Raw genomic sequence first — 15,232 nt, forward strand, 5'->3', positions numbered from 1 at the left:
CAATTGGTTGAAAAAAAACGGCTGACTATATTATTATAAATTCCCCGTCAAAAAATCCGTGTATATTTACTGACCTTGTTCCAAATACTCGTATGTTCCTTTTATAGTGCGGGAGATATTGGGTCTGATTTTTTAAAATTCATCTCATCGCTCATATTAATTTCAGTCTAACTTTTTCAATAATTATTATTACTTTCTGAAGAAAAAATACTTAACTGGTTTCATAGCTACTTTTTTTTCATCCTGCAGGTAAGTAGATTTGTACCTTTCCCATACTTTATTTATTTGGAATTCGAAAAAAAGATTAACGTTACGCTTTATTAATATTTTTACTTGTACATAAGAAAATAAAACCCAATGTATGTATTTCGTATCTTATACAACAAAACAATATTAAGCAACACTAAATTTGTATGCAAACAGTTAATTGAAAATAAATTACAATTTTAGATCGAAATGAACGAAAACGAAAAAATAGATGTAAGAAAATTTTGAGAAAACTAATCATAATATCTACCTAAAAACAAAATGCATGGTAGATAAGCAGGTATCTAGCATATATCACAATTTATTTTGAAGAGGTCCAACTGACCCTGCATTAAAACGTCCATTTATTGTCTGAAACCACACCTGCCATCCCTTATCTCCGAATGGCGTAATTTCGCAATTCTCTTAAATTTTTGCAATTTCGTTCGTCATTGTTTAATTTTATCTTTGAACAATTCATTCATGTTCGAAGATATGCAGCCCCCGCATATCATTCCTCGATGATAAAATGCGGCTAGCACCTCGCTTTCACATTGCCCGCTTCCGAGATAAAATCTGGGCGAAGGCGGCTCCAAAAGATGTCATAAAACTGTAAATGACCGTTTTGTGGTTATTTTACTAAGTACGGTGTCATCCACAGCCCCATTGCGTCCGTCATTTGGTGTCTGGCTCTGACGGATCCTCGCAATCGTGACAATGTGTGCTAACATCGTTGCCTGCCATGCGTACAAGACTGACGATATTGCTCAACTGTCATCGCACAACACAATATTAACATAAACACGAGAAGGAGGAATGATAAATTACTAGAGGAAGGTCTGACGCGGATTAGCTTTGTGGGTATTTAAACAGCACAAGGAAAGAAAAATCTACAAGATTTATTAGCGACGAGTTGGCATTTGTTACAATGTTTATTGCACGCTGTACTACCTGCGATTATAAGAAAAATCTTTCCGACTTTATTTTTAGACTAATCAAACACGAGTACGCATAAATGAGATCATAACACTGCCATTAAACCAATTTAAAAGACATCTCATATATCACACTGATGTATTTTTAACCGGGGCTGTTGTATGTTTACAACTGTGTTACAGTACGTGCACTCTCAGCAGTTTAAACAATTATGTTTCCACTCTTTATTAACACATTGTTTAGGTGCGAATACGCAATTTGTTGCCTTTTTAGGAGATTTCGGTGGTCGAAGCAAGCAACGCAACTAGACATCTGTTTGTTGAGTTGCCTATCTCACAAATTCCTATTGCCATCAAATTTTATTTTGCTATTCAGAAATAAAATTAACTAGACGCCCTCTGGTGATGACTTTTGAACTATGTCGAAAACAGTAAAAATTCCACATTTAACTGACATTTAATGAATTGTTCAACAATTTTGCGTGTATAGTGTTAATTACTTACAATAGAAAGAATCACTTTAAAAGTACGTGGGGGCAAAAACTAGCGTTGACTTTGGTTCTGTAGTTTTTCGTGGTATAAAGTGTTTATTGTTGGAACTTGAAAGTGGATAAAAAGTGAAAAATATTTAAATTTTGATTACAAAGTGTTATCAAACAGTTATCTAATTAAAGTTTATAAGTAATGGATCACTGTGAACACATAGTTTGGCTCAAGAAACCAATAAATTAGTGAAGTGTGTGTATTTTAGGTTAGAATTTTCCACTGAAAAAATCATGAAATGCTGCGGTAAATCTACAAAACTACAATAAAAATTAACAACTGCTGATACATTTAAACGTAAATTATGCCAAAAGGTAGGCTTTTCAATGTCTTTGTAGTAATTTTCCAATAAAGAAAGTGAACCAAAAAGTCATTCGTTATTCGTGTTTTCCTCGTCATCTCTCATTTGTCAACATAAGTTTCTTGCATCAAAGATGCAATAATCATTCCGCATAGGCAATGTAATAATTGTGAAGCCCCAAAATTCGTACAACGCTCAAAATATCCGAATAAACATTTTCCCGCCCTTTATGGTTACTGTTTTCGACCTAGCTCAGTGGCGCCCCCAACGGTAATTTTACTTCCGAATTGAACGTAACAAGTCTATACCTACCAGAGTAGAGCTTTAGCTATAGATTATTAAAAAAGCTGAACGTCCCCTTTACAAGCCTTTTTCAAAAATAAATAATCCCTGATGCGTGCTGGAAAGCGTCGCATGCAGGAAGGCACTAACTATGAAATTTGGTGTCAATGCGTCTGTTTTTACGGCGCCTATCAATCACAACCTTCAGCACTTGGTCGCTGCAGATTTTAAGCTATGGGAGCGTCTGGACGCCTCGATCCCCTGACGATGCAGGCCCGTGACCCTCCGTCTTATGGGCCGTTATGCACACTGGACTTGTGATTTGATGATGGTCTGATAGTGATCTACGACGGCCTCTGTCAAACACACGCTTACGATGTCACAAATTTCTTGCGGTAGTTTAGCTCTTTATCACTTCATCGATTCGTAAAGTTAATGCTTTATTTCACGAGTTTAGATCGGGAGATAAGAGAGGAGAAAGAGGCGACATTGCTGCCACTAATGATGATATTAATTATTTTTACGCCAAAGCTCAATGCTAAACTAAGACTTAATAGAATTATTAACGGCTTTATGTGATTGGCAATGCCGGCGCGCATCTGGGTTTAATTAAGAAAAACTCACATTTTCAAAAATAATTTATTTAAAATAGCAAGTGTCGTAATTTTGGAACTAGTGCCATCTGTGCTCCGATAGACTTGGTTTTTAATGCTGGTGGGTACAGGACTAGGGGAAGGGCCCTTGCTTTGTTCCCAGTGTCATCTAACCCCGAACTCGGGCGAAGTCAAGCCAGGCTAGAAATAAAATTCCCTTGTTAGGTTTCCAGCACAAATCCACGGCTAATTAACACCAAGGTGGTAGCTGAACAAGTCATAAATAACGCGACACGTCTAAAATCCTCTTAAGTTAATCCCAAGAGACATGTTTTAATCCTTTGAGGCTTGCCGCCCCAACTTTCGAATTTCGGCGCTCTGCCGGCAGACGAGCCAAACTCCGGCTCAATACCGGAATCCCGGATCCAGCGACCTCTCTGGCTTCGGACCGGAAACGGCAGGGGCTGAGCGAGGGTTGAAGTTTTCTATTTTTGGGTTGGTGGACAAAAATTGCATTTTGCGATTCGAAGGGTAACGAGTTTGTTATCGAGTCGGTTTAAGCCGAGATTAAAAGGCATGATGTTGCAACTTTTAACGGGGCGATATTATTAAAACGGGTCCTTTACATTGTAGCCTAAATTATGCTTGGGAGCCATTAGCCGGCTTTGCATGAATATGGGGACGAAAGAGCGGAAATTGAAGGCATTGTGTGCCGAAATTCGGTTCGAAAACTGAGACACATAACTGGCAATCAACATGATTAACGCCCGTCGTAAATTAGCACCCTTTCCAGAAGGGCCACTCGTCAATAGTGCCCCTTTTTCGACAGTTTACACATCTAACACGCTACTTAAACATTTTAAAGACTTGTAAACAAACCACCAGTGACATTTATTCACAATAAAACTAAGTTATTACAATTATAAAAACCGTCCGAAAAAACCATCACCGGTACTAACGTATTAATCAGACGAACGTGAAATTTGGTACGACTACCGGCAATTTCTCTCGTAAAATTTTACAACTCCATTAACATATCGCATAATATTATATAATTCGAGCCGTTTTACGCCATATTTGAGACAATGCAGCCGTAAATGCAAGGTCGAGGCTTTGGAATTCTTTTCACGAGATCCCATAAAAGGGTTATAACCGTTAAAAGTGCCCTTGAATCGTAACTCCGATTTACTCAGTTCAGTCACTCCAGTGACAATTTTCAAGAACCCAGACCCAGAGTGTATAAAAATGTGTGTCTTAATTAACGTGATTTATTACAAACATGAATTATTTATTTGGATCCGAGCTGTGAGAAAGTGTAAAATTTTATCGTAGTGGAGGAATAAATTTTTTGTAGGACTATTCAGTGATTTATTTTGCCAATTTCGTAAATTCGCTCTTGTATCGGAAGTAACCACTTGTTGATTGATGAGTGAGCAAAGAAAATCGGAAAAAAATGCTTCTAGTCACTGAAATTTTCCAACTGGCAGACTGGCGGCAATGTACCTGTTTACAGTAAAATGGGCTACAAACTTTACCAAAACATTGTGTAATGTGTGTAGCAAGCAAAGAAAACAAGTTTGATCTTTTACAACAGCATTTTGATAAGTATCAAGTTTATTTATTTTACAATGATAGTCAATCAAACAACCACAATTTTTAACCACTTTTGTTAAGAATACTTCAACGACTTCAATTTTAAATGTTTAAATAAAACCAACACTATACGTGATTTATTGTTTGCTGGTAATGGGGTATAAAAAATAAAAAATAAAGTTAAAGAAATAAAAAAAAGTAAATCAAAAATAATGATATTAATAATTCTATAGAAGAGACTTCTTCGTGATTACTTCATTTATAAAAAATGATTTTTTATTTATTTATTTATTTTATTTATTAATTACTTTGTGTTCGTGAGTTTCAAGTGTTTAATTTTTGAATGCTAATTATTTAAAAAAAAAATAGAAAAAATTCAATAACCCAAAAAATAAACCTTTTGTGTAGAGAATGGATCAAAAGTAGCGCACAAAATTTATATCTTCGTTAATGGTTACTTTTCAAAAAACGCGTCGATTTTATTTTTTTATATGGTACATGTGATGCGTTTTTGAGTTGTCACATATTTTTAATTCTTTACAAATGACAACAAACATTTTTTACTGTTTTAAATACTACACATCTTTATTTTTCTGGTAATAAAAAAAATCAAAATAAAATTTAAAATTAAAAAAAATATATAAAATAAAAAAAATTTTGTTCTTGTCTTACTTATTTTATAAAAGGAAGTTGTTTTAATATATTTTTTTAATAATTAACATGAAAACACTTAATACATAAACTTAAACTTAAACACCTAAACATAAAACAATAAACAAAAAACTTCTTATAAAATAAGGCAAGAACAAAAAGATAAAACTCTTTGTATAAGACTTTCTTTTAATTTATTTGTTTTTTAATACCTTTTTATGTTTAATTAGTTAATTTTCTTTTTTTTACTCAAAAACAAATGACGTCATAAATTAAATCGACCTGTTCGATTTTTTTTTGAAAATGACTAATAACAAAGATATAAATTTTGTGCTTTTCATTTGGTTCAGTCTGTATAATTATCAATAATTTTGTTTAAGTATCCTTTTAGCTATTCAATTTATTTTTTAATATCATTTTTAATTTTTTTTTTTCATTACATGATACTAAGTGTCAAAAAAATATCTCATTACTGAAAAACTAATGATGTCAGAAAGTTTGAAATACTGTTAAAATGTAGCATTTACAAGAATAAAATTCGCAATGTTTTTTGAAAAATGATTGTGCTATGCGTCACTTTTGGATCAGTCTGTATTCTTGGACGCATATTTAATTTCAAAAGCGTTAAAAAAAGCTATAGTTTATTCACTGGTACGAAACCTGTCCGCTTTTGTGCATTTATTTAAGCGAATGTTTCTGTTTTTATTTGTTCGTTTACTCAGTCCCCCAACTTGCAGCCAATTTAAAAATAGTTGGAAAAGTTTGAATAATATCGGTATTAGCCAAACGGCCACCGTAACACTATTTCGTGTCGTTTATTCCGTCCCCAAAACTTTATCTATCCAAACAATTTTCAATCGAATTTTCCCATCAGCTAACCATTTATTTTCCTCAATAATTTCGGATCTTTTCTTTTACAACGCATACCAGCTGCAACTTACCCACACTTCTGCAGACAGTCATCGGGGACACACCGTTTAACAATAGCCCTAAGCACAAAGAGACAATGACATCAGGGCGTAGCCAGCCAGTTCTAGTTGGTCGATATCCCAACATGGCCGCCGAATTTCTGCCCAACATGGAAGCCGGGCCCGACCAAATCAAAACAAAAAACCGAACCAGTGTTTCTGACTATTTGCAAGGATCGACCACGCAACCATAAATCGTTTGAATTATGTGCTTCATGGGTGCATGATGCGTGATGGTTGGAGTTAATTGCGACGCGTCGCGACGCTGGATTGAGGTAGGTCGTAACACAACAAATGATGGACGAACGAATGCACTTTTTTCGGGTTTGGTGGAGTGAGGTGCATGCCTGGAATGGGAAATTGATTCGGGTGAGATTGCAGTCTGGTGCGGGTTAATGGGATGGGACGGGGCTTTGAACCACCAAATTCCAGGCTAATTCAACAGTTTTCGATTTTTTAGATAGTCTGGTAGCTTGAAATTGCTTGAAACTTTCCCTGATTTACAATATCTGCTAGTTATTTTTTCCTCAGTAGTAAACATAATTTTGCTTGAGGTATTGTGATGTAGGTATTATCTGTGCCAGCTTATAGTATTGATTGAACATAGACTTGAATAATCTTTTATATAATAATTATAAACCAAGTTCTCTCTTTAAACATTTGCACCTATTTGCCTATTACAATTTTGGGTTTTATTTAAACTTTTTGATTAATTATTATTATTTTGAATGAAATAAAATATTGTAATAAACAGATAAGAAAAATAAAAAAACTAAATATTTATTTACTTCGTTCACCAAAAACAAATTTAACTAAATTATTGTTTCAGAAACCAAACAATATTGCCTATATTTATTTATTAACTATTTTGAAATTAAATTTTTGTTAATATAAAATGTTTTCAGATTGTGTTTTTATTAATACTTGATTTAAGAAAATGTAAAAAGTTTAAAAAAAATAAATGCCTGCTAATTACGAATTTAACTAGTGCTGTTTTATTAAAAAAGCAGTTTACTGTTTATTTAACCATAAAACATTGTTTCTTAACTAACATCGTACCTAACTAAGAAAATTAGTGTTATCTACTTTTTAAATTTTTTTTTACATAATTTCAAGTCGTATTCGAAAGCGAGTTCTCTACAGAGATAATACGGGAAACCACAACATATTTTTGAGCAACTTTTAAAATACTATATCTCTAGCTGCTTGCTTATCTTTATGTTAAACTAACTAAAAATGTTCGTCTAACACTTCTATAATTTCCTTAAAATTTGCATATTTGGAACATATTTTATGTTTTGTCTGCTCTACGGAACATATACAGAGTCGTTAAAAAGTATGGATACAGTTAAGTATAAAAACTATGTTAAGATTCAAGCCTAACTTGATTTATTTAATTGGCAAGAAAAATCAAATTTAATATTTTTAAGAAGGGCCTTTTTCCGAAATATGTGGTGTAATATATGCATATCTTATATCCATCGAAAAAAATTCGAGCTAATAAAATTTTGCAAAATGTATAATTTTGTTAGCCGTTGACCAAAAAATAAGTAAAAGTTAATAATAGTTGTTAAGTTAACATTTTTAACTGAAAAAATAAATTTTAACACGAAATATATAATTTTTATGCTTAAAACGTAGTTCAAAAGTATTTCCATTGACTTCATGGCTTTCTGTCGCCAACAAACATGATAATTTTTTAACGGTTAGTTTCACTTAAGTGTACCACTGTTAAGCTAATTATTGCACACAAGTTTAATTTTTGGCTAATACCGCTAATAACAGTATTTTTAAAGCTAACTTAGTTTTATTTTTCCAGAAATCCAGAATAAAATTTATGAATTTTTTATACCTTCTAATAAAATATTTCAGAGAGTTATTCAGAGAAAAACGCTGTTTTAAAAATTATCAAATTTGATCCTTCGTGTCATTTAAAAAAATCAAATTAGTCTTGTATTTTCAAAATGAATGACGATTGAAAATGGAAAAAGTTCTTAAATGATAAATTTTTAACTGTTAGCATTAATTATTAGCATTAATAAAAATGAATTCATATCAAACCACATAGTTTTCCATTTGCTTTTGTTGTTCTGTTCTATTTCTGACTTTTGAGAATTTAAGTTGTCAATTTGTTTTTGTTGCTTGTGCAAATTTTGTTTGCAAGTTTCGGTGATTCAACTTTAACCCACGCGTGTTATTTTTTGTGTTAAAGTTTAACAATTAAAATTAGTCCGTCATAAATTACCATAAATATGCAATAAACGCTGGTAATAAATAATAATTTATTTTACGATTTAATGTTTATTAAATATTAATGCAAATCTAAAAGTAAAATGATTTTTCCGCAAGTTGCTTATCATTTAATAAATTTCAACCATTGATTACACAGATATTTCCAGTGTTTAATCGGGTAATTAAATAGTTTATCATTGTTATTAAGAGAATTTTTCAAACGAATTTGATTTCCTGTTTCAAGGTCCGCGCTGAAAGATAAACTTTCATAGTCACTCAAGCGTTTTAAAAAAGCCATAGATTTTAAGTAGTTTATAAACATAAACTCAGCTTTAAATAAACCCGTGTTAAGTCATTTTTGTGCACACCGACATGCATACATAACAAGCAAACTTTACAACTGTAAAGTGCTTTTAAACAAGACATAAACTTAGAACAATGTCTCTTACACTTCCTGAAAGATTTTTCGAAGCAGACCTTCCGAGAATCTAACAAAAAACGTGCAACCCTTTCACACAAAGGGTTGCGCCATTTAGAATCGAGGACATCGCTGCAATTTAGCCAACAGCCCTAAATCTTAACCGAAAGGGTAAATAAACCACCGAAACTTTATTACGACGTTTCTGACCAAAGGAAATATATGACTCCATTGTAGACTTTATTGGCATTTTTCACAGAAGTCGGGACGGTTAAAGTTGAGTGTCTTTACGTAACGAGACAATATCGGGACTTTGTTTCAATTTTATATCAAACTAAGACAGTTTGGGGGCCCAAGGCCCAAACCTGACCTTGCCTCGAAAAGGGTTTTCACGGTTAAAAAACGCCATAAACAAGTCTAGTTTAACCCTTCCCGAGGCCATTCGGGCAATTTAGTTTATAGGGGGGCCAATAATCTAAAAAAGTGTCCAGTTTAAGTCGAGTCGTCACATCAGGTAGAAGAAGTCCGGGGTGAGTAACCAATTCCTGTGCTAATTAGAAATTTTCTCCAAAGTTTGTTTTCGATAGTTTAAACTTCGTAGACGTCTTTATACGAAAACTTGCTTGCATTTCCCCGTTTTCCATTAGCTAAATTTAATTAAAATAGAATTTTCGTGCTCGAGCTTCTAACGAAATAATTTTTTAATCGTCTCGAGAGTGCTCGCGCAATTTGCTCGTGTCATAAGTGTCTTAAATCTTCAACATGTGTATTCTATTACTTGATATCGGGCTTCTTACGAACTGTACTGAGCAAATTGGATAATATATTCAAGTTATATTTCTTATTAGTCAAGGGCAGCTGTGCACGCAGTCTGTTACAAATGTAAGACAAAACTGGGCCGGATTTCTCTTATTTACGACAGCGAGTGGGTTTCCAAAATTTCGAATAAAAATATTGGCTAAACCCAAACAAGTCTAACGTTCAAGTTAATCCTTGCCTGGGTGGTCTCACTCGCGCACATAATCGTACATTATTAATTTTATTACATAATCTCACACTACAAGAAGATCTGCAAACCGTTAGTTAAAGTCATTCCCAATTAATTTCAACTCTCAATTAAATTTTATGGAAATTTAATCAAATAAGGGCCGATTCGTGATAACTAGAGACCGGATTTTAGGAAACTTTACCAACACGCAATTTTTATGCGCTTTTCTTAAAACTCGAAATAAATTTGTTTTGTTAAAAATGGAAATATCTGACACCCTTTTATTTGTTGTATTCTAAATGAATTCTAAACATCCTACAGTTATGTTTAACCTTCCTAATTTCAAATAAAATATTTTTTCCGATTTTTTATTAGTACGTGTATTTAGTTTAAAAACAATAGATACACAAGAATTTTTAAATTAGGTAATAGTAATGTTACATCTAAAGATATTTTGTTTCTCAGGTTTCCAGTAGGTATTTTAGCATTTTAGTTTCGTAATTTCCCCATAGTATTTCATACAATTCATTTCCTCAATTTTTCAATTTTTCGTTGTTTTACTATTGCATCTAATTAATTTTTTACTTTGCAGTTTCATAGTTTTTTTATGACTCTTTTAGTACTACAGAATTTTAAACTTTCTGTTCTTTAGTTTTTTTTTGTATTCCTGTTGTTAAGTTTTTTAATGTATTGGTTTTTTATTCAAAGTCTAATGTTTTAATTTATTAGTGTTTCTCTTTTCGAGTTCTTTAGTTTTTTCAGTTTTTCGGTTTTTCAGTCGCTTAGTTCTTCAGAATTTCAGAGCCAAAATTTTTTAGTTAGAACTTTTAATTTTTTTAAATATACCAACATACTTCTGTATTAAATAATTTTTAATTTTAAACAATTCTTGTATCTCATAAAATTTTTGAATAAGCCTTGATTTTGGAATAAAAAAAATAACAAAAAGTGTGTTTTCGTCAAAAAAAAATATGTAAAAAAACTAAACAAAATCGACCATTTTATTCGCGAAATCCAGTTCTCTGAGAAAGACCAGCCCTAAAACCGGTTTGCTAATGTTTTATTTGCTCCTAGAGTGAGTAATTTGACCAATAAAAATATAAAAATCGCTTCCTACGTCTGGTGCACAAAAAACTGCAAGACGATTTAAGCGTTTGTCATTGGATATGGGAGGGAGATGGCACTCCCAACTGTAAAACAGACCAATTAGGTATAAGGCGATTAAAACTGAGCAAAAAAAACTCTTGTTTGATTATTTTGTAAATGTCGGCCAAACTATCTGGAATTTCGCTGTTTTCTAAAAAAATTTCAAGTTTTCTTACTGTCAATTACAATTAAATTACAATTACAATTAATTACAATTACTTTTGGATTCGAAAATTGTAGTTAAAGTGTGGATAGATTTTTTGATAAAGACTGATTTTTGCAATTAGTTAGGGTTCAAACTCAAACATTTCGCAAAACTCAATAGTTTCGCAAAATTCTCTCACAAAACTCAAAAATGTACCAAATTCAGTAAAAAATCTTTAATTTGTTGTTATTAACTTGGGCAATTGAAACATAAGTTACGTTATTATACAAACAATTTAATAAATCTATGAGAAGCAAAAACAAAAAATAGGGTGTTCCCATTTAACTTTTTAAAACATTGATAATGCAAAGATGCCTGATTATAGTACTAGTATGTATTTCCATACAGTGAGTTCAATTTATGGGTTGGAATAAATTCTTTTTCTAGCTACGTTTTCTTTGTACACCATAAAGTTTTACAACAGATAATGGTGTTTAACTTAAGCAACCCTCACAAAAGATGTTTTGACAAGGATGACCCACATAAAAAGCTTGCCTGAATGAGTAGCTTATAGAGTTCTTACAGTTTAGGGTAATCATTAAAAAATTTAATGGTGTACAAAAAAAACGTTATTACAATACAGAAAAACAACTAATTTTGCAACAGCAAATTGATAAAAAGTGTATCTTAAATTACCAGATTTTAATACCTAATTTCTGTTACTCCATAACTTTTTTTAGACAGCTAAAAAAGGTTTATAAGTTTCTAAAAATCCGGTTTCTAGTGGTAACTCAGCCGATCCGGGCTTAATTAGTTTTTGATGTTCGATGGCTTTATTTGGCAACTATTCATTTGGAACAGATGTGGTTTTACATAAATAACGGGAATAAATAATTTAATACCAAAGTCGCCGAAAATCGTGTTGGATGTTTTATCTCAAAAGCAAAATAATGGCGACGTTACAACCGGTTTCGGATTAGGAGCCTTAAAAAATTAGCTAAGCTTGTGACCCTCCTCTTGTAATCCCTCCTAATCGGGCAATACCTCATTTCGCGATAATCCCATTGCACAATTGCATCCCTCCCCTTCGTCGCTAATGTCGCAACCCCGTCTAATCGATTCCGCTCGAGCGCAGGGCTCCAAAATAAATACTTCAGGTGTGTCACCTTCTGCAATTTTAATTTCCACGCCAAGTTTTAAGTAGCTTCTTCCGAAACCCGTTTTCCGGAGTGTTTAACCCTGCGATTGCATACAGGGGTGATGATCCGTTTTATATGCAGCATCGACCCTCCATTTCGGGGCGTTCGACGCATCCCTCGCGAAGCCTCCCCGGAATACATGAATATGATGGCTTCTGAATCATAATCTATGATGTTGCGTGATGCGAAATTATATTTATCGATGGGATTCGGAATATGTACACTCATAGGGCATGCAACCGGTTATTGCGGGATGGGAGCAAGCAATATTCGATAATTGCTTGCCGGGATATGGACTTAATTGTGCTTGCGTGCACGCAATGCGTATTGACCATCACTTTTAATCGGACGAAAAACGACCCAGGGGCTGATTCGACAAGTAAATTATTTTAATGGTGATGGCGACAAAAGCGGAATCACGACGGGAAATAATAAAGAGGAAGTGGAGATAAACCAGACATACACGCCCTCAAAATCTTGACTAGCTTACGGAATGGAAAAGAAAACGCTAGAAAAATTTCTCGCCACACGCGGTGCATTAAATACTGTTTTTATACAGGCTGGTCCAGATCAGCTCCCCTCTTCTGTAGCTCAGTTATTATTTAAGTTTTGATATTTTGTAGATATTATTTATATTATAGAACACATTTCAGGAAAATATTTTTGATTATACAGAGTGTCCCAAAAAGTATGACATATACGTAAGAATTTTGGGACGAGTCGAATTGGTTCCCAAATTCGGTAATCCTCTCTAATTATAATTGGTTCCCGACGATGGTCGAATTGGTTCCCATCGGTCAGGTAGGTCAGATAAACAGATTAAAGTATTATGATAACAGAAATGGCGTTTGTAAGTGTATAAACAAATTTACAAGTTCAAAAACAAATCGTATTTTAACAATTTAAAACGAAGGAGAAGGCGCATAGAACTTAATGGGTACTATGTCGAAAAATGTTAAAATTGTATTTGTAATTTGTCTCCATTTTGATGCTTTAATAGTATTAATAGACATATTAACGAACGCAACATCATCATGTGAGATGACTTAATAGTCATTACTTGACGAAACATTTTGCGAAATTTACAGGAGAGCATTGGGCTTAAAAAATTACATTCTCCTTTTTTTTAAATAACCATAACCATGAATAAATGAAATTTGTTGTTGGATTTTGTGCCAAGAAAATTATCTGAACATTTCTACCAACTTTAAATCTAAAATATTAACATATATTTGACTTAATCCTTTTTAACTACCTGCTCATGCGGGAGCCAATTCGACCATCACCCGGGAACCAATTCGACCATCACCTTTTACAGAATTATACTTATAGAGATTATTGGGAACCAATTCGACCAGGACCAGAATTTTATTTAATGGCATGTTATCATAAAGTTTGTTCTCATTAGGATGCCTTTCTAAGTTCTTGCAGCTCCTTAAAGTTTTTTTTTAAGTATGTTCAAAGATTCGTTATTTAATTCCGCATTGAATTATATAAAAATATTTTCTTAATACGTCCTAGAGTATAAATAACTAAATAGCTAAGCTAGACCACCTTATACAGAGCTGTCCGTTTTTCGAGCTCCACCATGGGGATCTCACTTATATTATATATTATATATTGTATATTATATATTATATATTATATATTATATATTATATATTATATATTATATATTATATATTATATATTATATATTATATATTATATATTATATATTATATATTATATATTATATATTATATATTATATATTATATATTATATATTATATATTATATTATGTATTATAAAAGATATGAGGTTTAATTAGGGCAAAGCTGCGCATTTTTATGTTGAACAATTATCTGCAAGAAAATTTGATGTCATTTTTAGTTTTTGCATTACTGAAAAAAAAAATTGTAACTTTCGTTTTTATTTTTTTTAAGCAAAAACCAAAAAAACTAAACGTTTTTAAGTTGGACATTCTACAGGCATATTTTTTCAAGAAATCTAAATTTGCCACCGCCTTTTCCAAGGCGTTCTTGATGTCAGAGTTACAACACTCAACTTTGGTTTTTCTTATGGACGCCATATTTGAGACTTGTATTTTTGAAATATAATTTTGTTCCTGATCACTTTATTATGATCGAATCTTACATGCTGATTAAAATTAAGAAAAAAGCGATTTTGCACTCTGACATCAAGAACGCCTTGGAAAATACGATGACAGATTTAGATTCCTTGTAAAAAAGTGCCTGAAGAACGTCCTAACCAAAAATGTCTAGTTCTTTTGGTTTTCGCTTAAAATAATAAAAACAAAAATTTCAAACTCCGTTTTTTTTCCAATAATTCAAAAACTAAAAATGACATCAATTTTTTTTTTCAGATAATTGTTTAGCATAAAGATGCTCTAATTCAACCGACTTGGTATCTTTTATACCCAATAACAGTAACAACTGAGAACCCCATGGTGGAGCTCGAACAACGGACACCCCGTATATTAATTATCTTCATCTTTTAAGGTACGTGGATGAATAATTTTTCTAGTTTTAATAGTTTTATTACCATAAATAGCCGCGCTATGTAAATGAATTTACCCACAATAACTACTAGGCTAGTTTAATTTGTTAATTAAAGCCGTGGTTTGATGGAATCGCTTATCTCGCAAAAATTTTAAATATTTATGTATTTAAGTGGACCACAATTAGGCAAATTGTAATGCTCGCAGTATCACTCAGTTTAGATTAGAGATAGTTAATGGAATTTGTGACAGTAATGATTTTGGTCACGTTTCTCGTAAATTGTCCCAAAAATAGCCGCAGAATTATTAATTGTCCAAGGAACAAAGTTGCTAATTCCTCTGCAACATTTCGGGCTTGCCGCAATGCCCGACTAGTCCCGCGTCGAAAATAACCCAGTCAAAAATAAACACCGCGCTTAAAAAAGCCATCCGAGTTCGGACCTGTTAACATTTTCCGGTTGTTTATTCGTTAAGGACCCCCTCGGTCCGG

The 15,232-nt window shown here is 32.7% G+C and overlaps 1 long non-coding RNA gene across 1 annotated transcript in view; it reads right to left on the bottom strand.

The window, feature by feature from the left end:
• Window positions 1-2,932: 2,932 nt before the first annotated feature.
• LOC135265858 (uncharacterized) overlaps window positions 2,933-15,232 on the bottom strand; it is a 100,463-nt gene continuing 88,163 nt past the window's right edge. Inside the window, exon 4 of the long non-coding RNA XR_010333705.1 lies at window positions 2,933-3,101. This is a non-coding gene — a long non-coding RNA (uncharacterized LOC135265858). The remainder of the gene's footprint in view (window positions 3,102-15,232) is intronic.

This window comes from Tribolium castaneum, chromosome 4 (genome assembly GCF_031307605.1).
Source record: "Tribolium castaneum strain GA2 chromosome 4, icTriCast1.1, whole genome shotgun sequence".
In the NCBI taxonomy this organism is placed as follows: Eukaryota; Metazoa; Arthropoda; class Insecta; order Coleoptera; family Tenebrionidae; genus Tribolium; species Tribolium castaneum.